This window comes from Oryzias latipes, chromosome 5, assembly GCF_053564925.1.
Source record: "Oryzias latipes strain Hd-rR chromosome 5, Olatipes_Hd-rR_3.1".
NCBI classification, from domain to species: Eukaryota; Metazoa; Chordata; class Actinopteri; order Beloniformes; family Adrianichthyidae; genus Oryzias; species Oryzias latipes.
Window position 1 is genome coordinate 17402853 of NC_136241.1, and position 26647 is coordinate 17429499.

The 26647-nt window shown below is 37.1% G+C and overlaps 1 protein-coding gene across 15 annotated transcripts in view; it reads left to right on the plus strand.

The window, feature by feature from the left end:
- The window catches only part of rap1gapb (RAP1 GTPase activating protein b), a 127120-nt gene that overhangs the window by 45283 nt on the left and 55190 nt on the right, over positions 1 to 26647 (plus strand). For 13 of the 15 annotated variants that reach the window (XM_078947281.1, XM_078947288.1, XM_078947290.1 and 10 more), the window contains exon 2: positions 22629 to 22664. The exons of the other annotated variants lie outside the window; for them this stretch is intronic. The gene's annotated coding sequence lies outside the window, so the exon portion shown is untranslated. The remainder of the gene's footprint in view (positions 1 to 22628; positions 22665 to 26647) is intronic. 15 annotated transcript variants of the gene reach the window in all.

The window sequence follows — 26647 nt, forward strand, 5'->3', positions numbered from 1 at the left end:
CTAATCCTTCTTCTATATCGATGGCACTCATGTCACCAAGCACACAAAGTGACGGTGAGGCAGTGATTGAAACCTTAAGCCAGACTGATAAATCGGCACATACCTGCTGCCAGAGAGCCCTGACAGGAGTGCAGAACCACAGTGCGTGCATGTAGCTGTCGGGTAGATTATTATCACAGTGCTCGCAAATGTCTGAGTTACTGAGACCCATCTTGAACATCCTCTGTCCAGTGTAGTAAATTCTGTGAAGAGTTTTGAGATGGATTAGCTGTAGATTTGAACTTTTTGTCAGTTTAAAGGTGTTTAGACAAAGTTCTGACCAGAAGCTTTCATCTGTGCTGATGCTCAAATCTGCATCCCATTTTTTTGTTGGAAGGGCAATATTGTTATCTAAATTGCATAAAAGTTTGTATATTTTGGAGAGAGTTCTATTCATTGAAAAATTAATCAGAGTGGTAACTACATCTGGTAGCTTTAAATCGTCGTCTTTAATTTTATACTTTTTAGTAATACTTGATTTAAGTTGCTGATATTCCAAGAAGTTATTTATTCCATGTTTGTCTTGAAGTTCCTGGGGGGTTATGAATCTTCTATCAATAATTACGTGCTCTAGTTGTTTTATGCCCCCTGCTTGCCAAGCTGGGAAGTGAATCATTTTTTTGTTAATAAGGATGTCCGGGTTGTTCCAGATGGGTGTCATTTTGCACGGTTGAATTGATGATTTTGATATTTTGAGAAATTCCCACCAGGCTGTTAAGGTGGCATTTATATTAATGCTTTTGAAACAATCCTGTTTTTTAACTATTTGGCTAATAAATGGTAGCTGTGACAGGTTGATCTTTCCACATAACACCTGTTCCAAGTCTAACCATGAGTTGGTTTCTGGATTATTTTTTAACCATTTTAAGATATATTGTAATCTATTTGCAAGAAAGTATTTGTGGAAATTAGGTAGTTCTAATCCTCCACAGCTTTTTGCAGATTTTAAAGTTTTTAGACTAATTCTTGCAGGTTTGTTGTTCCATAGAAAGCTTGATATGGATGAGTCTAATGTTTTGAACCATTTTAATGGCGGTTGTGTGGGAATCATTGAGAAGAGATAATTAACTTTGGGTAAGATTTTCATTTTAACCGTGGCTACCTTGCCCATAAGGGACAGAGGCAGGTTGGTCCAGCGTGTTAGATCGTCCTGTATGCTTTTCAGTAATGGGGTGTGGTTTAGCTGCACCAGTTCTGATAGTTTGGGGGAAAAGTAGATACCCAGATATTTGATATTTCCTGTTTTAACTGGAATTGTGAGTCTTTGTTCCATATTCCTGTTGAGTGGTAATAAAACAGACTTATTCCAATTAATGGAATAGTCTGATATGGAGGAGAATTCATTTATGATCATTGCTGTTTCATTTACAGAATGTAAATTCCTTAAAAACAGTAATATGTCATCCGCATAAAGACTAATTTTATGATGGCTGTGTTTGGTTTTTATTCCTATAATGCTCTCATTCTGTCTTATTGCTGCAGCTAAAGGCTCAATGAATATAGCAAAAAGAGAAGGAGAGAGTGGGCAGCCCTGTCTGGTTCCTCTTCCAAGAAAAAACCTGTTTGAAGTCTGTTTATTAGTTCTAACTGATGCATTGGGGTTGTGATATAATATTTTGATCCAATTGATGAATGCTTCTCCAAAACCAAACTTATGGAGGGCAGCAATAAGGAACTTCCAATTAACTCTGTCAAAGGCTTTTTCAGCATCCAGCGATAGTACCGTCATTTCCTGGTTTTTAATGGTGGCAAAGTCTATTATATTAACTAGTCTACGAACATTATCATCCAAGTGTCTGCCTTTGATGAATCCAGTCTGGTCGAAGTGGATTATGTGAGGAGTGATTTTTTCTATTCTCTGTGCTAGTGCTTTGCAGATAATTTTTACATCTGCATTGATTAAAGAAATGGGGCGATAGCTTGAAGGACTAGTGGGATCTTTGTCTGGTTTTAGAAGAAGAATTATGTTGGCTGAGTTCATGTTATGTGGCATTGATTGGCTCTCATTAATAGATGTGACAGTTTTATAAAATGTTGGTGCCAGTTGTTCCCAGAATTCTTTATAAAACTCAGCAGGAAAGCCGTCAGGCCCTGGTGCTTTACCATTAGGCATTAGTAACAGAGCTTCATGAAGTTCAGACGGCGAGAGCGGAGAATCTAAGTTTGTGATTTGATCCTCATTTAGCCTGGGTAGGTTTACATTATTAAGAAATGAGTCAATACTTTGCTCTGACGGATTGATCTGCGGTGTGTACAGGTTTTTATAAAAGTTTTCAAATTCGTTATTAATTTTGACCGGGTCATGGGTGACACATCTTTATTTACTAAGAGAAGCCAAATAGTGACGACAGTGTTCATTTGGAGACATAATAAAACTAAAGCAGCTTGGAAAAACTGCAGAACAATAAAAATCAACTTTGGAAGTTGAGTACAATTCAAAGCTGCAGCTTTATAAGCCGTACCTTGTATGTGCTTTGAACTAATGTCTGGGTGTTATTAAATTGTGGGTTATTAGCTTACAAAACCACTTTAGAGTGACTTAAGAGTGACTATAGACTATAGAGGGAGTCAGTCCTCCCTGCAGTTGCACATATTCACACTTAGTAGGGGGCCTTACACCAGACACCCTTTTAATTAATCTGTTGGCTATTTTTACATGCCCTTTTAAAAATAAAAGTACCGGTACTAAATTTTGACCTTAAAGCCTTGAGTATAGTTCCTTAGTAAACCAAAAAATTTAGAAATGAACAAAATCAAAATATGATAGTTTTTGTTTACTGCTTCTTGCAATTAATCTTAATTGATCTGAAACTTCTCAATTATGTAAACTAAATAACACCACAGATTGGATTCTGTTGGGTTTAGACTTGGACTTTTTGGTAAACTCACTTCTTTTGAGGGGATTCGTGAACTTCAGTTTAACTAGTGACATGCAGCAAAACATATGGACGTTCTAAACATTCATCTGAGGCCATGTATGATCAGTTAGACTCTTGGGTGTAAGTGAATAATTAGTCATGATGTGGTTGCAAGATTAGAAAAATCCCTGCTTTCTCTCATTCTATTCTAGTGCTGAGAATAAATTAAAATCAGTGCCTGTGTATTTGTTACATGTATAGATAAAATAATCCAGAAATTTGAACTCATAGGGCACATTCCTCTGCCCTCATTCTAGTGGTTGTATGAATCCAGAAGCGTTGGTTCTTCTCGTCTTCCGCGGTTCTCTTCTATGTGATTTAATTGGCTTCTTTCCTAATTTTTTACCCTGACAGCAAAGCTGCTTTAGGCGCTTCAGGACAAAATGTTGTCCTTTGTTTTACCAGGATTTAAAGGCTCATTTGCAGAATATATTTTTTTCTAGTGTTTTTCTATTTTTTTCCACAGCCCCCGCATCCTGCTGTTTTCATTGCCTAGAGAGGAGTTGTGACATTTATGACATTCAGATCTAGAAAAGCCGGCTGATGGTAGACAGGAATAGTCTTCACAGTTCCTGCTGGAGTCTGTCTGTCTTTGATAATCAACTTATAAAATGTCAGATTTGATCAAGTTATAAATGCATGTGTGGAGGGACAAATTCCTATTCTGTAAGTTGATAGAATGAAAAAGCTGTTTATTTTCTATTTTATTTCCTAAGAATCTTTCTTAGCTTGAGTTTTCCTTTTTTTCTTCTTTTATTATTTTTTCTCCCATTTTCTTGTATGTTTTTGTATTTGTCAGTTTTATGTTTCTGTTCTGGCCCTGGTTGTAATCACAGCAAGTCAGAATTAAAATTCAAAACATTTTTTTGTAGTTAAGTTGTGCCGCAACAGATATAAATGTCTATGATTTCAGTGTCTTCTTGTCTTTAAAATTTTTAAGAACATGTTTCTTTGTGTCTTTTTTTATTTGCTTTTCCAATCAGAGGTTGTTTTTTTTTTTCATTTGCACCTGGTCTCCTGTACTCGGATCTTCCAAAAACCATCACACTTCCTGTTCATCAACAAAAGGAGTGAGTCAAATAATTACAATGTATATTTATAATCTTAGAAACTACAACTACAAAAAAATAATCTTATCAAAAAATAGATGTGTATTTGCTTTTGGTTTGAAAATTCTGCTTCAATATTGTTTTTAATGACTTGCAGGATGGCTTTGACTATTTTTTCGTTTGTTTCTTTGACCTCTTTCGAGGATGATGGTGGTGAGGGATGAATTTTGTTCTCTATTTTTCTGCATTCTTTATTTTTTACTACTTTTCTACTTCAATTACTGGTGGTCAAGGTCAGCAAATGCATGGTGACAGTATATAATACTATAAAATGGGGGTTCTGCATTTCCAATTAAACCCAATAACAGATTGTCTAGATATGCTGCTGGTTTAAAATTTATTCTGTCTGTTATAGTATATTATACTATTGTGCGATTTATTATAAGTATATCATAAAAAGCTATAGTGGGGTTCTCTGTAACATCTTTTAAGATAAATCTGCTATTTTCCTCTTTTTTGTTGTTGTTGTTAAAATAATTCTATTGTGAGCATTTCAGGCCAAAGAGAGATGATGTGCTGTCTTTTGGATGTTGGGAGGGATGTAGTTTGGTTCACAGAGGATAAATATTTAATGTGTCTGTGTCCTGCTTTGCTGTTTCAACCAGGGAGCATTTGTACCGACCATGTAAAAACTCAAATGACAGAGGAGAATTACTCAGTATGTTTTTTTAGTTGGCTCAAACAACAGGATTTTATTCAAAACTATAAATTTAGAATTAAAGACTCCTTTGCATTTTCATAACTCCTTCTTAATATTTTTCTGAAACATCTTTGGCTTTTCTATCAGAAATAGGCCTAGTGGAGTTAGGAGAACAAGTAGAAACCCCAGATGATTTCTAAAGTACTATAAAGACAGGTCATATTTATTGCATTTCCACTGCACACAAAATCCAATCCCTTCCCAAACTTACATCCTCAAAGGCATGTTTGATTTGATTTGTTTTTTACAATGGCAACATGAAATTAATCTGTCAAAATGGAATTTTTCTCTAACATTTGAACGTTTTGTAGCCTCAGTTTAAAAAAACTATCATTCTTTTTTAACTGCAAACTGTCTATCACCTTTAAGAAAGGAAGATTTCATCCAGGATCCAGATCAAACTGACCTTGTCTATCACAGGATCCTTGCAAAGTGCAGAATCTAGCTTTCATAGAGAGACAAAAAGCATTCTGTTATCAGTTAATAGAGAAAAGTGTCCTGTTTTGATCTTGTAGGCTCTTATTAAAATTTAATTTTTCTGTGGCTCAAATTCTACAAATCTTAGCCTGATTGTGTTATTTGGCCTCCACTTAAATGTTTTTTACATTACATTATCATGAAAAAATCAATCAATCACATTATTTGTTGAACACCTTTTATTAACATGCATAGAACACAAGGTTGTTATAAAAGACGCAAACATAGGTTAGTTAACTTTTAGACTGACATCATGCAAACTCTCTAACACTGGAGATGTAACCTAAATAACACACCCTCTTTGACATACCATAACTCCTCAACCATTTACCTGATCAACATGAATCAGCTGATTGTGACGTATAGAATAATGGCTTTTCTTATTGCTTTGTACCGTTATACAGCATATTACTAACCTGAAGTGTTGCATAACAGCGCTATGCTGCTTTTTTCTGCGACAGAATCTGCTGGAATTACATTCATTGCGTTAAATGTTAAAGAGTTACATTAGTAGAAAGAATGTAAAAAGGTTAAAACAATAAGATGTCATAAAACACAATAGACTTAAAACGACAACAATTAAAAACATGTATAAAAGATGGTAGGAAACTCTGTGGCTAAGAGTTTGGGAAGGCACTAATTCTAATAATCAAATTTTTTAATCTTTAAACATAGTTCTTCACTTCCTTTTTTACTTCCTTTTTTCGATTTGATGTTGACATTTCGTTTAGTTTTTTCGATGTCGTAAATTAACCAACACTGTTTTACATTTGCACCGTTCTCACAAGAGTCAGTCTCTCTGCCTTTCCATCGCAGTGTTGCTAATCACATCCTGAGACTGTGGCTGTCCAGCTTTAAATGAACCTTTCAGTGAGCCTGCCATGTTGACTGAAACCTGAAGACGTGGACTAATTACAGCAAAGTGCCCTTTCACATTCACCTCCCTGACACAGATTGCTCTGAGTAAATAGCTTTCTGTTTTCTCTTTCCACTTAAAGGACATCTATCGAGGGGAGAGGCACAAATAAAAAGAGCTGCTGAAACTCTAGAAACAATAACAAGTCTGTCAGGAGATGTCTGGCTCTGGATAATCATTCTTTTAGAGACATCAGTATCTCTCTCAGCGGATGAACCAAAGTAAGAGCCCCAATTAGTTCAAATTTTCTTAAAATGCCTGTGGAGTGCACTTCCGAAAGCATGTGTACAGAAATCCCCTGGTTTTTTGAACAGCTGTTCATAAGACACATATATAAAAGGGAAAATGAGAAGGTAATCCTGTAAGTGGCAAGGTGTCCTAATTCTCCCTCCTCAAAACAAACAAATCCTGGGAGACAACCTCTCCTTACAGTAGAATAGCTATAACATCCCTTCAGAATTCACACTGAAATGTGTTTGACATCTGCCCTGAAGTCATGACCCAAATATTTCAGCTGCAGTCTTGAACTGTAAGTCGCAATTTTTGTCTGAAATTGGCCCAGAACCACTCGTTCATGTCTGTATAAAAAAGAAAGGAGGGAAGGTTATTTTACTGGAACGACAATGGCAAGCTTCAGTAACAGATGAAAAATATCAATATCAATCTAAAGAAAAAAAAACAAAAAAAGAGCTGAAGGGCATCTGTGAAGACATCCTGGATGTGTGTGATACATTCCTGCGTTCTTCCCTCTGAGCCCCTGATTTGATTTATAGCTCATGTCTCAGCAGAGTCAAGTCAAAGCTAACAGAATCACAAAAGGTCGATGAGGGAGACATCGGGACAATCTGGCCTTGCAGTATGCACAGACAGACAAGAGGACGGTGAATGTAACAGGGCGTGGAAGGGTATATATGGACCTCATCATGGAAGAGAACCTATTAATTTACCCTGATAAACAGGCAGAGTTGAGGGCTGGCATAGGGAGGAGGTGAAAGAAAAGAGGGGAAGCAGAGATGAAAGAAGATAAGAGAAATACAGAGATCTCAGAGGTGATGCGAGATAGTTTTGTTTAATGTAAAATATGTGCACTGCAAGAGGACTCACAGAGTGATGTGTACTTTCCAGGCACTTTGACGCAGGTTCCACTTTGACACTTCTCCGCTTCATTCATTCCCAAAGTCAATTTATTGTTGAGGTCCCCATCAAAATGTGAGCATAGATTTGGATTGAGATTTTTATGCTTTCATTTTCAGACCAAATTAGACCAGGTGACATAAGAGGCGTCAGAATCTCACATCCTAATTGGTGTTGGCCTCCTTTGAAGCTGAACTCACTGAGTTCTGATGTCTGACGGGAACTTGGTAAAATGATGAAAGTTTAAGATATGGTTGCAGAAAATGAGTCCTAACTTTAGATAACCATAGGGAACCAGTCTAACAGTGATATTTAGATAGTTAATGCACACAGTTGGTCTGCTCCATGGGTTGTAACTTTCTTATGGTTTACTGTTGTAGAAACCAGAGTGTGAACTCTAACGAGGTCAGTTGCTGGAGTCATTTTTTTTTTTTTTTTGGTGTTTGTCCAGCTGGTCTGTACTTAGAATTATTTATTCATCTTTAGGTGCCACGAAACCAGCAGGTGTACAAAAACTCTTCCTTTAACTTATGGTACCTGAAATTTTCACAACATTCTTTCCTGTTATCATTGAGTTTGGAGGCTTAGAGATATGTCTTTTTGTACATCTAATGGCATACATTTTTTTCTATGGAAATAATTATATTAGAGATTGTGTATGCAACTTTTGCATATAGGGGGTTGGCTTTGGAGGCCTTGGAATTCTATCTGCTCTATTTTTCCTCGAGGCTTTCAGAACTGCTTGTTCTCAACCATACTGTACATGCGCATATACAAATTTATTCAACAGCATTAGGAATCTCTTGAAAATGAAATGTTTAACAAGAGGAACATAAAAAGGAAAAACGTTACAGTGCACGCTCAAACTTTACTGCAACTGCTCCACCATTTTTAAGACCAGTGATCTGTCTGAGGACACCAGAGACAATATTCTACAAGATTGAACAAGACTGGGTTGAACCAATCTACAATAAGCAAGCTGCCATGTGACAAGAGATGTGGAAGAATGCACAATCACCTTGTATTTGTCACAGGTGCCATGGATGACTAGAGCCTGGTTGGTTCTGGTTCTATTCCACTTGGGTTATATCAGGAACTTCCCCCTTTGTTGGGGTCTACTTTTGCCCCACATCACACCTCCATAGCACCAGCATGTATTGCACCAACGAGCTGGTAGGGGGGTCATGAGGACACCTTCTAGATGGCCCTAATTTGACATTTTCTTGTCTACACACAAAAAAATCCCACATATTTCCCACAAGAGCTTTTCCGTGACCTGAGCAGTTGTGATTCTCCTCACGAGAACTAATCAGTAGTGTAGCATGAAGCTACTGTGAGCCACGGATTGGAAATCTTAAGTTTGTGTTGTCATTTTGCAGGAAATGAGATTGTAAAATATCAGTCTGAGTCACAGAAATGATTTTCATTTCCAGGGCAGGAAAATGGCACATTAAGACAGCCGGACACATCTTCCGTCTAATCTGGCCCCGATAGGAGCTACTAAGTCATACACGCACTCTCAGGGATAAACAGACACACACATTTGACGAGGATTGAAGGAAGAGAAAGTTCAATGTTTTGCAGAGAAAGGAGAATCAGATACAAACAAAAACAAGTATGACTGTGTAAAGAAACTATTTGGAGTACCTTGGGAAGATTTATCCCCTAATCAGCAGAATGTTTCATAGAAAAAGGAGTTTTACATTTGGGGCTTATGGAGGGTAAGTCAGAGAGTTTTGTTTCCAGTTGAAAGTCTTTTGTTATCCTGTATCGACCCTGTTGCTGTAAATCATTTTAAGTCTGCAAGAGTCCCCAGGGAATTGTAACACAGCTGCTCAGCAACTGTGGACTTAGATAAAAAGATCGTCACTTGCTGCTCCTAATTTGTTTGCTGTGAAAAGCGACAGAGATGTGAAACTAATGAGATCTAATCTGTAAAGCTCGGGGAGTTTAAAGTGGGTACAAAAAATGCCGGGACTAAAGGCAAGCTGCAAGTCACAGGGCTTTTGCTATATTGCCCAAAACAATAAACAGGCAGTTTTTTCATTAATAGACAGTTTATTATAGTCTTCTATTGTTTAACTGTCCTGACCTTAGAGCCAGAGAATAACTTCAGCACAACAAAAAGATGAAAAAGCCGGAATTCGCTCTTCTTTGCATGATAACAGGATTTATGTGAGCAATGATGTTGTCATTATAAGAGTGTGAATTTTTTGGCAAGCTAAAGCACTTTGGGTCATGAAGAAGCCTCCATTGAATCTGTCAAGCTGCCAACAGAGCACTTTAGAAGCTTGGTTTAACATTATGGTAGACGTCAGGTTGAAAGCAGGCTTTAGCGTCGGAGACCAGCAAACAACAGATAAAGGAACACTGGCAAAGCGTGGAAACAAAGGCTTGTGCAATGTGAAACAGTTTTAAAGTGAAAAAAATAAAAAGGTAATGTGTTAACAAAGGTTTCAATGTTGTGTTTTGCCATCCCACTTTTCTCATTTGGATCCTCATGTGTTCAAAGTACACTAAATCACAAAGAAACTGACTTAATTTGCAAATTTGCTTTGTTAAACTTTAAAGCTGGACTGATATTCAGTGTTTGGGGTGCCTCAGGCCTAGTGGAAGATTACTTCTTATTGGCCCACACATCACTTATGTATCTGTAAGCCTGTAATTGAAGCGATTTTTTTTCCCTCTCCCCTCCAACAGACTGAAATCATGCAAATACTTTTAATAAACAGGCTCATCAATGTTCTTTGGTTTACGTCTTTTTCTCATAACAGTCCTGTATGAATAATTTAGTGCTTCAAAAAACTCTCAGTCCTAAAATGTATGACACAATTTGATCAAAATAAAGTCTTTGAAAGTCTGTTACCCGAAAAAAAGAAAAATGGGGCCAGGCTAATTAGGTAATAAGTGTTGTAAAATATGAAAATGCTTATTTAACCTTGAAACAACTTGAACATAAATACTTTTTGTGGTAAAAAAGTTGTATGTAATTTCTTGTGAAGCAAATTTGTTTTACTTGCTCTGATTATTTTATTAACAGTAGGTCTTTAGAAAAATAGAGAGTGGCTCTTTTCATGTTTTTCATGCCTCTTTTTTTGCCTTAGTTTTAATTTTCTCTCACATTTATATTAAATAAATAAAACATGTTTTAAGAGTATTGCATCACAAATTTCATAAATATATAGGCACCCTGAAAAAAAGAGGGAAATTGGCTTTTTGCCTCTTATTCTATTTTTGTCGATCCAGTCTTTCTTTAGTCTTCATGAATATGTGTCCGTGTTGATAAATGCCTTGTTTATTGAAGAACACAAAGATCCCTCTGGGGAAATGAATTTACGATGAATAACAAGAAATGGATTCTCAAATAGAAATGGATTTTGCCCTGACTTGTAGCTTCACATTACCATTCTGCATTTGTTTCAGAATACAGCCTGAACGTTGTTATTGGTAGAAGGATAATTTCCACAGACGATTTATTGGTAATTGTCACCAAAGGATGTAGCTTAGTTATTTTCATAATGAGCTTGTAAGCAGAAGGAAACAAAAATGGATTTAATAAAACAAATTATAATAAACTGGAGCATGCATCTTTTTTCCAGTTCCATCTGTGATACACAGAGTGTCCTTCAGCTGCAATCCTCTATAGAATGAGTAATTATGGAAAGATAAAGAACATGTAAAGCATGATTTAAAAATCAATCAGAAGAGGACAGCTTGTCAATAAGCTATTTAGCCTTCGTTTGTAAGACTGAGATTTAAGAGGCTTTGTTAAATGTTGTGGAAGTTCATCAAAAATGTATGAAAAGCTCAACTACACACTGGAAATCTCTTGGAGTTCTGTTGTTAAAACCAGATATTGTTCCTGCTTAAGGATGAGGGGGAAAGTGTTCTTACACTCAGACCACATGTTCTTCCACTCATTTCTAATGCATTTGAATTCTTTAGTTCCTCTTTGTTCTGTCATCTGACTGTTTTTGCTGAAAGGCTCTAAACATTTTCAAATATTAAAGCTACAACAGTACAAGAGATCAAAGTCAAGACCATATAGAAGTTCAAAAGGGTTCTGTGATTTCAAAACTCTTGCTTCTTTAACAAGAGGGTGCAGAAAAAATGTATGAATCCAAGTGGTAGCTTGAAAATTGTGTGAAGCTTAATAATCGGGAGAACCGCACAAAATATATAACTTTGCCATTTTTCTTTAGCTAAACAAGATAAAGGCTCATTCCAATCAGAACAAAGAGACGTTCAGGAGTGAACAGGTAGAGAAGCAGGTAGTGAGGCAGGGGAGGGGCCTAGACTCACTGCTTATGATTCATGACCCCACAACAAACTAACCGCTGCTTCCTAATAAATAAATACATAAATAGTTTTCATTCATAAAATTAATATACTTTATTGGGATTATTGGGTTTTTGGAAAAGTGCAAGGAAAGAAATATAGAAGTCTGCATCAAAGTGAATTTGTTCCAATCATCTCACTCATCTTGTCTCTGGGTGTTTGACAGAAGTCTATTCCAGGTTATGGAAAATGGACAAAAGATCAAAGGAAACATCAGGTTAAGAAACAAAATCACCCCTATTATAAAATCGCTGCATTGGCTCCCCATATGCTTCAGGATTGATTTTAAAATACTTTTAACTGTTTTTAAATGTCTTAACAGTCTTGCGCCTTGTTATTTATCAGATCTTTTAGTAAGGTATGAACCCTCGCAGACCCTGAGATCTTCTGGCACTGGTCTGTTAACCATTCTGTTTGTAAAAACCAAAACCTATGGAGAGGCTGCGTTTCAGCACTATGGCTCCCGTTTATGGAACAGTCTACCAGAGGACCTGAGAGCCGCAGAGAGCATTAGTGCTTTTAAGAAAAGGCTAAAGACCCATCTTTTTCACCTGGCTTTTAGCTAATTTTTTACTACTTTTATTTATTTATTCAGTTATTTATTATATGTATTTATTTATTTATTTTTATTTATTTATTTATCCATTTTATCTTGTTTTATGAACTTGAACTAGATTTTTAACGCATTATTTTAACTTATCGTATTTCAATGTTTTATTGTTTTTATCAATATGTTTACTTTTTGATTCTCATTTTTATTTTCATTTTATTTCCGGTGCTTTCTCAGTTGGGACCTCTCCCTCTGGGACGGCTGCTGTTCAGCCACTGCGGCTCTAGATGGGGACCTGCATCACCACTTAGCTGTGGTGGAGCGGTCCCCGCCTGTGATGCTGCATTTGGCTGGTAATGCTGCTGTTCACAGAGAGGTAGGTTCCAAGTATCAGCATTTCCAACATCTTGTTTTCGTGCTCGGGCCCATTTCTCATTGTCTTTCCCCATCAGTTAGGGGGTGGGAGGTGTGAAAGGAGTGGGGGGCTAGGTACGGGGATGGGGGCCCTATTTATTTTTTATTTTTATTTTTATCTTCTGTCATGCTTGTTTTTATATTTTGTTGTGTTTTAATGTAAAGCACTGTGTGTTATATTTTTATATGAAAAGTGCTTTATAAATAGTTTGATTTGATTTGAAAAGAAGAGAAGAGGAAGAAAAATTCCTTTCGGAGAAAGGTATACAGGCAATGTCCAAAATTAACATTCGCTAGACGGTAAATAAGACCAAATCTACAGTAAAAATTTTAAGCAACAATTGCCACAGGGTTAATGAAGGTTTGCACTTACTTAGACTTGTTTTTTCAATTAGCTTATTGGGGGGGGGCTTAAAGGAGTGGGGGGCTAGGTACGGGGAGGGGGGCCCTATTTATTTATTTATTAATTTTTATTTTATTTTTAATTCGTCAATACTTGTTTTTATATTTTGTTGTGTTTTAATGTAAAGCACTTTGTGTTATATTTTTATATGAAAAGTGCTTTATAAATAAAGTTTGATTGATTGATTGATTGATTTTATCTAAACTCTTCTACTTTTCTCAGTTGATGCTTCAGATGCAATGTACACAATAGTTTGTCTTTTCTTTGTTCAGTGTTCATGTGACACTTAAGCACAAAAAACAGAGGAATATGTCCTTTAGTTTCCATTGGTGTTCATTCATGAAGCCAACGGAAATGACCCTAATTGATTCATTCTTACACAAAGGTCCGGGTGAAAACTCAATTCTGATTGGCTGCTGGGTGCGCATTAAAAAGTGATAATGCACAGTGATAATGCACACCTAAAAAAGAAGTTCCGGCCACATGGCTTAAATGTTCTATATCACTGCGCTGGCTTCTTTAAATCATCTGGACAAAAACAAGCGGTAAGAGGTGGACTTTCTCTCTGAACTGATGCTTTATTTAACTTATCAAGACAATCAGCATATACATCGCTTTACTTTGCCCCTGCAAAGCTAAGCGGCGCGTTTTCACGGTACCATGACAAAGGGCTGCACCACATAGCAAATTGTCCACTTTTTGGGAAAAGAATGATCTAAACTGAAAAAATAGAAAAAATAAAATAATAAAAACTGATTGAATATTTATTTCTTTTTTAAATTACCATGGTATAAGCAGAATAATGGACTCCGAAGTGTGCATTGTCAGAAATTAACGCGCTTTGGATTGGATGGTTCAGGCTTCCACGGCATGTGTCAATTTCTGATAATATACACTTTGTCAGCCATTATCCCTTACATAATTCGTGTCAGGGCTGAATTCAGCTCGTGAAAAAATAAAAAAAATAAAATGTGGCAATTTTTACCAGACCCAGCCAGCCTTCAAAAAGAAAACAAACCGATGCGTGTTAAGTGTGTACTAACTTACAGACTATATGTCAATTGTGAATTCAACTACACAAGTCAAAGTCAAAGTCAGCTTTACTGTCAAATATGCTGCATACACAAGACATACAGCACAGATGAAATTGTGTTCCTCTCGCCCCACAGTGCAAGCAGCTTATAAAATAATAAATAAAACAAAATAGATAAAATGACAGTAATAATAATAAGAATAACAGTAATCTAAACAGTGCAAAAGAGCAAGGACATGGTTAAAGTGGCAGTTTAAAGTGACAACAGTGCTAAGAACAGTAAGTAGATGAGTCTGTGATGGCAGTCTTTGGTGATGATGTTCTGTACTGGTGTGAAAGTTTTTCAATGTGAGTTTGTAGCACGGAGTGGAGGGGCAGAGGGGGGAGGGCAGGGAGGGAGTTGAGTTTCCTTATCGCCTAAGTATATTATACTTATATGATTAATACATATAACAAATTACACATTCTTGTGTTTGTATGTATGCAGGCTAGGGCAGGGCTGGAAAGGGGGGTGAGGGTGGGGTGTGGGTGCTGTCCAGTGTTTTGCTCAGGGCGGTAAACTAGCCAGGACCAGCCATGATTATTGCTGTCAAAGTAGGACGTCTAAAGGATTCATCCGGGATGAGTGGTGTGGGATCCAAAGTGCAGGAGACCATTAAGGAACCGAAACGTTCATAAATAGACTTAAAAGTCAAAAGCAACTTAACTTTCATTACTGTCTCAACATTTTTTTTTCTTAAAATGAATTTATCCTTTGTAACAAACCTTTTATTTTGTTTACTTTTCCGTTACCTTTACGTTACCTTAGTATAACACATTCACAAAATAAAATTAAACTGAAATGTCTTTGGTTTGCAACTAAAACAGCAGAATAGAAAAATGTAACTTAAATGTTAAGAAAAGTCTGATCAAAATCATAAAGTTTGGGTTTTTCATACTAATTTTGAAAGTACACGATAGCCTAATGCCACCTTAATGCAGCACTACACAACACTAAACAGTTCAAAGCAATTTGACAGTTCCTGATGGTTTATTGTGAACTATTGTTTTAAAGAAGTGGACAATTGAACCTAATACATGTCCTCACATTAGACCTGGTAACAAAGTGTCTTTGAGCAGCGTCATCTCCCAAACACCTTTTGCACTCATCCAGTCTGGTTTATTACTGTGACTTAGCTCTAACTGATGTGGCTATAAGGCTTAACTGAGCCAAACAAACATGTTTTCAACAAATCTTCAGGTTTTTTGCCCTATTTCTTCTGTGTTGTGCCGAGAACAAGCACAAATTTAATGGCATTGGTGTTACTGCTTCTTTTTTTGCTATGTTCATTCATGTGTGTTATATCTGTTAAAGTTTCATACAGTTGTGCACAAAGGTATAATGTTCAGGACACGCTTTAATATCTTTATACTCTTCTAGTGGTTGTTTATTCAGGTTTGAAAAATGGTCTATTAGCTGTTTTTAAAAAGGATTTGAAGTTCAATCATTCATGGCTAGGATCATTTCACTTTTGGGTTGGATTTGGTGCTTTTGCCTATGTATAGTACTCTGTCTTCTTTTGCATAAGTTGCTATCTTGCACAGGAAATTTAAAGACATTTTAAATATTTTATGTTTTATGTAACATTTTGTTGTGAAATGTTTCCATAGTATCTTAATGTTGATGGATTTGTTTATATATTTTTTTTGTCATACAGATTTCAGACTTTAACTTAGCGCAAGTATATAAAAGAGACTTATTATGTCTTGGATATAGCCTGCACTTTGTGATAGACCTTGACAGGCAGGTTTTTCTGTCTGCCTAAAGGTATCCGAGCTAAATAATGATAAGCAGGGGCGTATCACACCATCTAAAATGAAAAAATGCATTTCATGCTAAAAAAATGTGACAAACAGTGGTTGAATAATAAATGAAAGACCTTTTGGTGGAGAGCACCGGGAGCTAAAACATTCAATACTATGTGATAAAGGACACGAATCATCAGTCTTTTTTCTGTTTCTGTGCATGAATTTTTGCCTTAATAAATCAAACACCTATGTTTTTAGACAGTTAAAGCATGTTAACTAGACTTTAAATGTGCCAACTAGGGGCCTTTTATTGCCTTTATAATAAATATTATAAATCACGCTTTCACTCATTAAGGTATTGAAAATACTGATGAATGTTGAAGATGCTTCCACATACAACAGACTACAAAATCTGCCACCAGGGGTTTTAACTATACACCCCGTTAATCATTATTCAAACAGGATGATGCAAAACAACTTTAATGTTGGATTAAATAAAAACACACCACGTTTGCTAAACTATGAAGTTGAGAGATTGAATTATAAAATAGTGTCAAATGCTTCTGAGTTGCATTTTCTTTCCCAGCACTGTCAGATATTTTTCCCTGAGGGTTTTCCTTCTCATGTTAACCACGCACAGTTTAATTTAAAACCCCAGATAAGCATATATGATAAATAAATATGCATGCTGCAGCTACCTATCACTCAAAAAAATGCCTGGTAGCAGCTCAGCAAAACATAAATGATTGTTTCAATATCAGCGTGTATGAAAAGAAGGTTTCAAAGCATGCTGGGAGTTTGTCTCCTGAGGATTCTGAGTGACGTATTCAAAACTGCAAAAACCAGGCAAACTATAGTCTTACGTTTTAATCAAATCTCTAACACGTTGTAGATGGTAAATATTTGGTTTGGACTCCAGCTGTGGATTTAATGAGACACATGCCAAAACTGTTTTCAATATTTATTCTCACTTTTTGCTGTCACTACACTGAAAAGAGGGCAAAAAAGGCAGTAACAAGAGGTACAAGGGTGACACACTGAGATTCAAGCCTGCAGCGAAGTGCAGTGAGGTTTTAAGGCCTCCGTGCACAATGCAGCTATTTAACCAGTGAGGCAAAAGGGCACCTGGGATAAACATTTCTACACTAAAAGACTCACCATACTCTGCTGCAGCATGATGCTCCTAATTTCAGGAGCGCCCTGAGATTCCTGAAGGCAAAAAAAAAAAAAAGACAGGCTATTTTAAGTAACATCAACTTCACAAAAACTCTGTGAAATTCTTGTTTGCTCCATAGTAGGTCTGTTTTTAATAAGCCCAGATAAACTTGCTGGTAGGTGAATAAAATGCATAAAAACAGAAAAATGTTACAAAAAGGATTCAAGTCAATTTTAGTATTTAGTGTGTATTTATTTTAGCACTTCTTTGAAACCTTGTGTAGTTCAAAACAGACACTGTTTTTCCAAGTCTTAGAAAGGGCTGTTAACATGATATTTTACTGAAACAGTTTTAGACATTTTTCCTCTTCACCCTTGTGCTTTCCTATGACCCCACCCTTACATTGACGTGTTCTCCCTACCACGACAAAGGTGGATAAAGGTGGAAAGATTTCATGTAATCCATGGACACCAGTGAAGATAACAAATCATTGAAGAAAAAAGTTCAATGCACTGTCTTGTGGGGTCTAGATGACCTCAGTGCCAATGTTAAAGTGCCTAGGATAGCACAAGGGTTAATGATGAACAAATTAGCCTGCATGTCCCACTGTCTTCATACATTTTTTCTGTCTTTGCTTGTCTTACCAGGCTCATTTTTGAGATTTGCTCTCTATATTGTTGTTTTGTTGTTATTTTGTTCTTATAACGGCTGTTTGTTTCTTTTTTTGGTGTGTATTTTACCTATTCACTTATTTTTATCTAATTTAACTTGAATACTACACTGTTAAACCAAATAACTTTTGGTCACTTTACTTTACTTGGTCACTTTACACTACTTGCTGTATGTCACTTTGCTGTTGTTCGGATGTCTTCTGTCTGTGCTGCCTCTGACAAAAGGAATTTCCCCATCGTGGGGTTATTAATAAAGTCTTCCATATTCTATATGCTATATATATCTATCTATATATATATCTATAAAAAAAAAAAACGCCCCTCTCACCCTTCCGCGGGTGGTTTCTCCTCCAAGCTCGGGTCCTCTACCAGAGGCCTGGGAGCTTGAGGGTCCTGCACAGTATCTTAGCTGTTCCTAGCACTGAGCTTTTCAGGACTGAGAGGTCTGAGGTCTTTCCAGGTATCTGTTGCCACTCCTCCAGCTTGGGGGTTACTGCCCCGAGTGCTCCAATTACCACAGGCACCACTGTCACCTTCACTTTCCATGCTTTCTCCAGTTCTTCTCTGAGTCCCTGGTATTTCTCCAGTTTCTCATGTTCCTTCTTCCTGATGTTCCCATCGCTTGTCACTGCCACATCCACCACAACGGCTTTCCTCTGTTCTTTATCCACCACTACAATGTGTGGCTGGTTCGCCATTACCATCCTATCAGTCTGGATCTGGAAGTCCCACAGGATCTTTGCCCTCTCATTCTCTACCACCTTCGGAGGTGTTTCCCATTTTGACCTTGGGGTTTCCAGTTCATATTCTGCACACATGTTCCTGTATATTATTCCAGCCACTTGATTGTGGCGCTCCATGTATGCTTTCCCTGCCAGCATCTTACACCCTGCAGTTATGTGCTGGATTGTTTCAGGCGCCTCTTTGCACAGCCTATACCTTGCGTCTTGTCTGGTGTGGTAGATCTGAGCCTCTATCACTCAGGTGCTCAGGGCTTGTTCCTGAGCTGCCAGGATGAGTGTTTCAGTGCTGTCCTGTAGGCCAGCTCTTTCTAGCCATTAGTAGGACTTCTTGATATCAGCCACTTCAGTTATGGTCCAGTGGTACATCCCATGCAGGGGTTTGTCCTCCCATGAGGATCTGTCCTCCAGCACTGTATCCTCTGCTCTCCATTGCCTGAGACATTCACTGAGCACACTGTCATTTGGGGCCTTGAGCTTGATGTACTCATGCATCTTTGATGTTTCATCCTGGATTGTGGCTTCTACGCTCACAAGTCCTCGGCCTCCTTCCTTGCGGCTAGCATACAGTCTCAGGGTGCTGGATTTGGGATGGAACCCTCCATGCATGGTGAGGAGCTTTCGTGTTTTAACATCCGTGGTCTGTATCTCTTCCTTTGGCCATCTTATTATTCCTGCAGGGTATCTGATAACTGGCAGTGCGTAGCTGTTTATTGCCCGGGTCTTATTTTTGCCATTGAGCTGGCTTCTTAGGACTTGCCTTACTCGTTGGAGGTATTTAGCTGTTGCAGCTTTCCTTGTTGCCTGCTCCAGGTTGCCATTTGCCTGTGGAAATCCAAGGTACTTGTAACTGTCCTCGATGTCTGCTATTGTTCCTTCTGGGAGTGAGACCCCTCCAGTGTGGACTACCTTGCCTCTCTTAGTCACCATCCGGCTGCATTTCTCGAGCCCGAATGACATCCCAATGTCAGTACTGTAGATCCTGGTGGTGTGGATCAGGGAGTCAATGTCACGCTCGCTCTTAGCATATAGCTTGATGTCATCCATGTATAGGAGGTGACTGATGTTGGCCCCATTTCTGAGTCGGTATCCATAGCCAGTCTTGGTGATTATTTGGCTGAGGGGGTTCAGACCTATGTAGAACAGCAGTGGGGACAGAGCATCACCTTGGTATATCCCACATTTGATGGACACTTGTGCAAGTGGCTTCCCATTGGCTTCAAGGGTGGTTTTCCACAGCTTCATTGAGTTTCCTATGAAGGCTCTTAGAGTCCTGTTGATGTTGTACAGCTCCAAGCATTCAGTGATCCATGTGTGTGGCATTGAGTCATAGGCCTTCTTGTAATCAATATATATATATCAATATATATATATCAATATATATATATATATATATATATATATATATATATATATTTTTTTTTTCTTCTTTTTTTTATGTTAAAGCTGCATTCCCGACCTAAGTCCTTCATCACTATGGAAAATATTTGATTGTAAAACATAGGACTGAAAAGCTGATTAATATTAGTACTCAGGTGATTTTTCTTCATTTTTGATTTAGATTTGGGGAAAAAATTGCAATATGATTCATTTTTCACACCATGCTGATATTTAGCAAAAATTCCTGGTTGTGTTTTAATTTGTACTTTAAGTCATGCACAAAAATATGTTTAAAAACAGAAAATGTTTAAAGCACACACTGAATACAAAGGTTTATCTGTGCTTTCACCATAAAAACTGAACCAGTTTTGATGTGCTTCACTGCTCCGCCCCACCTTGATGTAGCATTGTCTTTCTGCAGGTGTAGTTTCTCATGACCTGTGTCTCTTCTTCAGCTGTCATCAAACATTATGCTGTTTGTGTCAGCATGGAGAAGGACACCAAAGATATAGCTGACTGGAGAGCTAATATTTCTATTCACAACAATGGGCAGCAGAAACCACAGTCCTCACCAGAGCATCACATAATGTCAGTGTTTGCACTTTAAATAGACTTTAGACACAAACAAAGGTGAGTCATATCCAATGACAGAGGCAAATGCTTGCAGCGTGTGCACAGCAGAAGTTTAAAGAGAAAACATGTTTGAAGCACGACAGCCTGCAGAAACGCTGCTTTCATTTTTTAACTACCCATCCTCCCTGATTCCCCCTTCCCAAGATTTTAACAACAAACTGGCAGTGTTACAGGAGAAGAAAAGCAGCAGACCATTGAAGCACAGAGACTGAAGAAACAAAAGAGTATCAGTAAAACAAGACATGTTGAGCACCTCTGGGTTTACCATAAAACTCTGTTCTGCCCCCCAGTGGTGTGGGTGTATAGTTCACCCAATGTAAATTCACAAACAATTAGCCATACAGTTATTTTAAGTTTGTATTTCATGATCACATTTCAACTAATATAAAGGTAAACTTTTACTGCTTTGTATTTTTTTTGTCATGTGACTTTTTTATGGTATGTATTTTGGAGATTTATTGCTTCCAGAAATGTGTTTCACCACTGACTTATCAACAGATTCTTATGCATTTCTCAGGATATGTTTTGCATTGGGCTCAAGTGTTTAACAAGGAGATGTTTTATTTTTATTTTTTGATACATCAACTTATAGACTAAAAGGGCACAAAAAGGGCAAATGAAGCCTTGAATTGTGCAGGCATCAAGCCTCCATCAATAAACATCTATTACTCCCTCTTCATCCATTTAATGAGTGTCAAAAAATTGCCCTAATTACCCTGATGGTATTTTCATTTTGCTTTCTTCCAGACAAATTAAGTGACTGGCCCTATGTGTGTGTGCGGGCTTAATGATCACAGTAATTACTTGATTGGCTTTCCCCTCAGGAAGAAGTAATAGGCAGTGATTGTTAGGAGATTGATTGTCCACGGTCAGCAATTCCTCGTTGGTGTGGCACCTGCAGCATTTGCTGCTTTTTGCTTTCTTCAGATATACTCACTACCAACAAATGCACATATACTTATATATTGCAACTGTTGAATGTTCTGCCTATCTTCATTTGTCACCACTTTTACCAATTTGTGATAAAACAGCTTTACATTTTCCCTCAAGTTTTGTAGCAAAAAAAAGAGTTCAAGAAGTTTGAAAGGCTGGCAAATAAATAGGAGCAAAATAAAGAGTTGATGAAAATTAGAATCGCATTCAAGCAGAAAGCACAATATTTTCAGTGCTCTATGAACAGAGGTGTGATTTCTATTGTTGCACTTGTGCAGAGCTATAAAAAAAATTTGTGATTTTAGCTGAGATAGCTCAACGTGCCCCAGGTTTCCTGCTCCTCCAGCTACACCCTGGATATTCAGTGAAACTAAACCAAAAACATTTGCATTGTTTTTTCCAGCACTTGTGCATCAGAGTCACCTCAGTGGAGTTTGCTTTCCACAGCTATGCTTGTCTTCGTTTTATTTACACCACTATATGTATTGCTGCTGTGAAACTATTTTAAAATATTAAAACAGTCTTTAACAAAGTATCCTAACCATAAGCATAAGAAATGCTGTGATAGTGCAGGTGGGTGGGTGGGGGTACCCAAAGACACATTGTAATAAAATCTGTTTTTCCATATATATGGTTGCTGCAAAATTGTAACCTGTATAATGAACTCTCCAACTTTTTACTGTTTACATGGTCTTGTCAGAAAAATAAGAAGCCAGACCAAATAAAAGTTGTCATTCTAACTTTTACTTTTCTTTAAATTGCATTACTGGTATTTCACTGGAAAGCTACAGTTTATTGAAGCTTTATTTCACTTTTTCTTTCCCAAAAAACTGACCTTTTTATTGTGTTTGGCCTTAGAAAAAAATACAAAGTCTTCTTACTAGTCAGGTTTGGCAATGTCCAAGTTAACAGCTCAGGTTTTACTGGAGATGTGCTGAACTGAACACTGTAAGACTCAATTAAATTTGGCTAATGGTTTAGTTCAGAACTCAAGAGAGCAAATCCTGGACCACAAATCATCCTTTTCAGAGTCTTGTGTGAATTAGCTGAATTATATCAATCTTTTCACCTTTATGGCCATGCATACTTTTTAGATGCACACAAAGATATAAAAAAAAGAATAATTTAGTAACTTTAGCTATCTTTCATAAACAAGAAATAGATGTGTCAGTGGATGTTTCAAAAAAATGCATTCTTAATTACTTTTTTTTTTTTTTTGCAGTATTTCCTTGTACAACATTTCGGCAAGTACTAAATGGGTATTAAAGTTGATCTTGTGTCACTGTTTCATTTCAGAGTTGAAAAGGGATTTTCCAGAACCTGGACCTTATGGTGAGTCTTCTCATTCTTTTGCTTTTTTATCTTTCTTTTTTTTTTAAATAACATTATGCATCAGAGAATTAAGCCCCATGCTTCACTGGCCCCAGCACTCCTCTGCAGAATACTGCATTTTCTACTGCTCAGGTTTTTGAAAGGCAGCAGTTGAAATGTTTCTCTTCTTAACGTCCCTTTCCAAAACAAAATGCTCACAATCATCACACTGTTCTACTTTGGGCATCTTAGTTGTGTTAAATCATCTTCAGAATTTCTTCAGAGCATTTACTCCTTATAGTGTCTCCATTCTGCTTGGTTTTTTTTCCCTTTAAAACATAGCAGTACAAAATTGTTTTTGGAGTCTATCTCATTATTTATGCCTGCTGGTGAAAGAAAAGCCTTTGAAGGACCATAAAGCTTCAGTGCACTGACGTGCAGAGCCAAAAATGTTAGAAGTTCAGCACAAAGGTTTTAGAATCTGCCAGATTATTTGAGGAAGGAAAATATGCAGTCAGGCTATGATATGAATGAATGTGAATCACTAATGTCCTAACATATACTGATAGTTCTTAGCTGTTCGACTGTTTCACAAGGTGTGGCTGACTCAGCGTTAAAACACTAGGCTATAGATCTTGGTGCCTCTGTCATGTTTTAATGCCTAGCCATTTACATAAAGATAAGGTTAATAAAAGAAACATTAAAAAAATGCTTGGTCAAAATTCCACTATGATGACCTGTAAAGATTGACTAAAAAAAGGGGAAGGCTGATAACAAAACCACAACCTTGCTTCCTGCTTATCTTAACTGACTTTTCATGGAAAGTTTAAGGTTTCCAGTCCTTTGTACAATTTATTTTTTGGGAAAAACGTCACATCCACTGATGACTGGACATCTGCTCTGGCTGCTTCAGTAAGTGCAGCTGTATGACAACTCGTTGACACAATTATCTTGTCGAGTTGGTCTCATGGAAACGGCTGAAAGGGTTTAGGTTTGTAAGTAGACTAAAAAGGCATCACACAAAAAGGCTGATTTAGTTGCTTTTGAAAAGATGGTGGTGCCAGACGACCTACTGGGGTTTCTGGCCTAAAAAGATTTCACGCCAACATCTCTAGGGTTTGGAGGTGTGAGTCTGGAAAATGGAAAAATTCACTTTTACATTTACAGCAGGCTACATAGACACAAATAGCTGTTTTTTGCAACTTTGGTAGACAAGATGTTCGTTAATGAACAACACAGGGAACCATTGTGCTGACAAAATGATTCTCATTTTACAGACAGTGAAAACAAAAAGATTGCGTTTTCTGGTGATATTTTTTGCCTGTAACAATCAAATGATGGTATTTTGTAGTAAACACTAAAAAAATCATGGCTGCAATTTTCCCGGTATCAAATGTTTCCCTCTGTGGTCCTGGTGTGATGATGTATTGGCTATTTTCCTGGCACAGTTTGGATTAAAGAATGTTTTCAGTTTTCCTGGGTGTGCCAAAGATAGTTGGACACATTTAAGGGAACAAGTGGGTCCACCTTGATTCTGCAATTATTAAAGTGGCTAGTGAAATGGAGGTTGCAGATCCAGTACTGTTCCCTGTCTGGCAGCTAATGTCCAGCAGAGAAAGAGAACTTGTCTGAGAGTGGGAGCAGATGGAAGCAGACAGGGAGCACAGGCATGTGTGCAGTACCATCTGGCCTTGCATAGCACAGACCTTAGAGATCTCATTTGCCACAGTCATGTTACTTAGTTTTTGTTTTGTATTGGCATAACATTTGTGATTTTTTTTTTTTTAACCCACAACATTACTAAAAGCGAGAGAAACAACAGTCACAATAGGTGACCTAAAAATGTTTTACGGCTAATAATAGCAGGCAGATACAAGCCTCCACATTTTCCTGAACTCACTGATTAAAATATATTTACATAAAACATGATTTAGTTTATTGCAGAAAAATCATAAATAAATTCAATATTCTAAAGTAAACAGCCCTTTAAAACAGATTTATTTAGAGTCAGAACAGTTTATTGTTCTCTTAGAAAGACTTTATGTTGGAGAAAGGGATACAATAAATAAAGACAAGATCGTAAAAGAAGTATAGTTCTCATGTATTATATTTTTAAGTTATAAGTCTTAAGCCCTGCAATGGACTGCTAACCTATCCAAGGTGTACCAAGCTGGTATAGGCTTCTGCAATCCCCAACCTTGGAAGGGATTAAGTGGGTTTAGAAAATGGATGGATAGATGGATCAGTCTTAAATAATTTATATACACTATACTATCACTCCATTACTATAAAGCACAATTTTAGGCCTTAATTTGCTATCTAATATTAAAAAGTATTCAGTAAATTAGCTGCAGTTGTATTAGGCTGAGCGGTTAAGGCAAGTCTTTGCAAATATGGGGACATATATAAAAAGGTGTTGAAAAAAAGGTTGTAATTTAGCTTAAATGCACGCAGTGTGCCCTCCATTGATGCTCATTTTCAGAAATGGCACGGCATGCTGTGCTAATAAAGAACAGTAAATGTGCTCTCTAGGTCAAGACAAACAACAATCCTACAAATTGCAGTACTTCATCAAAACATCTCCTGATACAAACGATAATGTACTCAGTTCATGTCACGGCTGTATTTGTTCTTGTCCTTTCAAGCACATTGATGCAAAGTGAAATTTTTGGTGCCCAAGCTATCCACAGTCTTACTTTATAAGCAGAATTAATATTTTCTTGTTTTTGGCAAACCTATTATAGCTTAAATGTAATTGACTGATTTATTGGTTGACATCATTCCTTTCATCCCCTTAACAAGGAGGTCTTGTAAACTTCCTGCAAAATTATTAATTTTCTTCAGCTTTTGCTCACAAATATAAAACATAAACATTAGGATTCATGACTTTCATCTACTTGAGGAAATTAGTCTTTTTCTGTCTGAGGGATTTGCTGGTGATATGTTCAGGATGCTCCTGCTATCCTACATGCTTCGTCAGTTGAGCAACTTGTGCGCAGAAAGTACATTTCCTTCATTAAAAAGTCCCAAACCTGCTTCCACTTATACGACTGCACTGCAAGTAATGAGCAGACACACTCACAACTTCATCACTTCTCAAAGCATTTAATCTGACACCAAAAATTAAAAAAACTATGTGGAATATAAAGCTGGGGTTTTTCTCTTTTGTTTACGCTTTTACAAACAGGCCTACAGAAACAGAAAATTGCTTGTGTATCATGTACATCAAATGGATAATACTGAAAAACTATAAAAACCTAAAAACTGACCCTAAAGTTTTGTTCAAAAAATGCTTTTTCTTAATGACCGATTTGTTTTAGCACACACCTGTCAAACCTTTGGGGGAAATGACTTGTTCTGTGTCTAAAAAGATTAACACAGTTTAAAATGTGCAAACCTGTCCTGGAAACTGGTATTTTTCAAAGTAAAACTAAAGTTTCCGGCCAAAATGAGTTGAAGCAGTAAGGAAAGTACCTTTATTTCAAAAGTAAAGTATAAAACTACTGTTTATAATTTAGTGTGTTAAAGGAGAACAACTATTTTAGATAAAGTTCATATTTTGAAAAAAAATTGAAATGTTATATTTGTTATGAACGATGTTATGCTTGATAGAATAACTTAAACAAACAGCCCTTTAACCTAAAGTGCAGAGAAGGTGGTATTTTGTCGTGTGGCTACTTCACAGCCGTGAAGAAGATTCATTACACCAAAAAGTCAGAGATGGACAGAAAATAGCATGACCTCATTAAAGTTTCAACATTTCTGGACCGTATGTGTTCAACAATTTAAGAGCAATTTGCCAAATAACATCGATATAAACGTAAGCTTGTAATTACTTGTATTTTCTGTCAGCAGCGCCAATACCATTCTTCCACTGTCTAAAACGACTAATGTTCTGTAATGAGGAGGCCTGAATAAATGTCATGACATTTACTCAGAAATTGTCTATCCAATAATGAGGAAATATTACTGTCACAATTGCTGAGAGTATTGTAGCAAACACA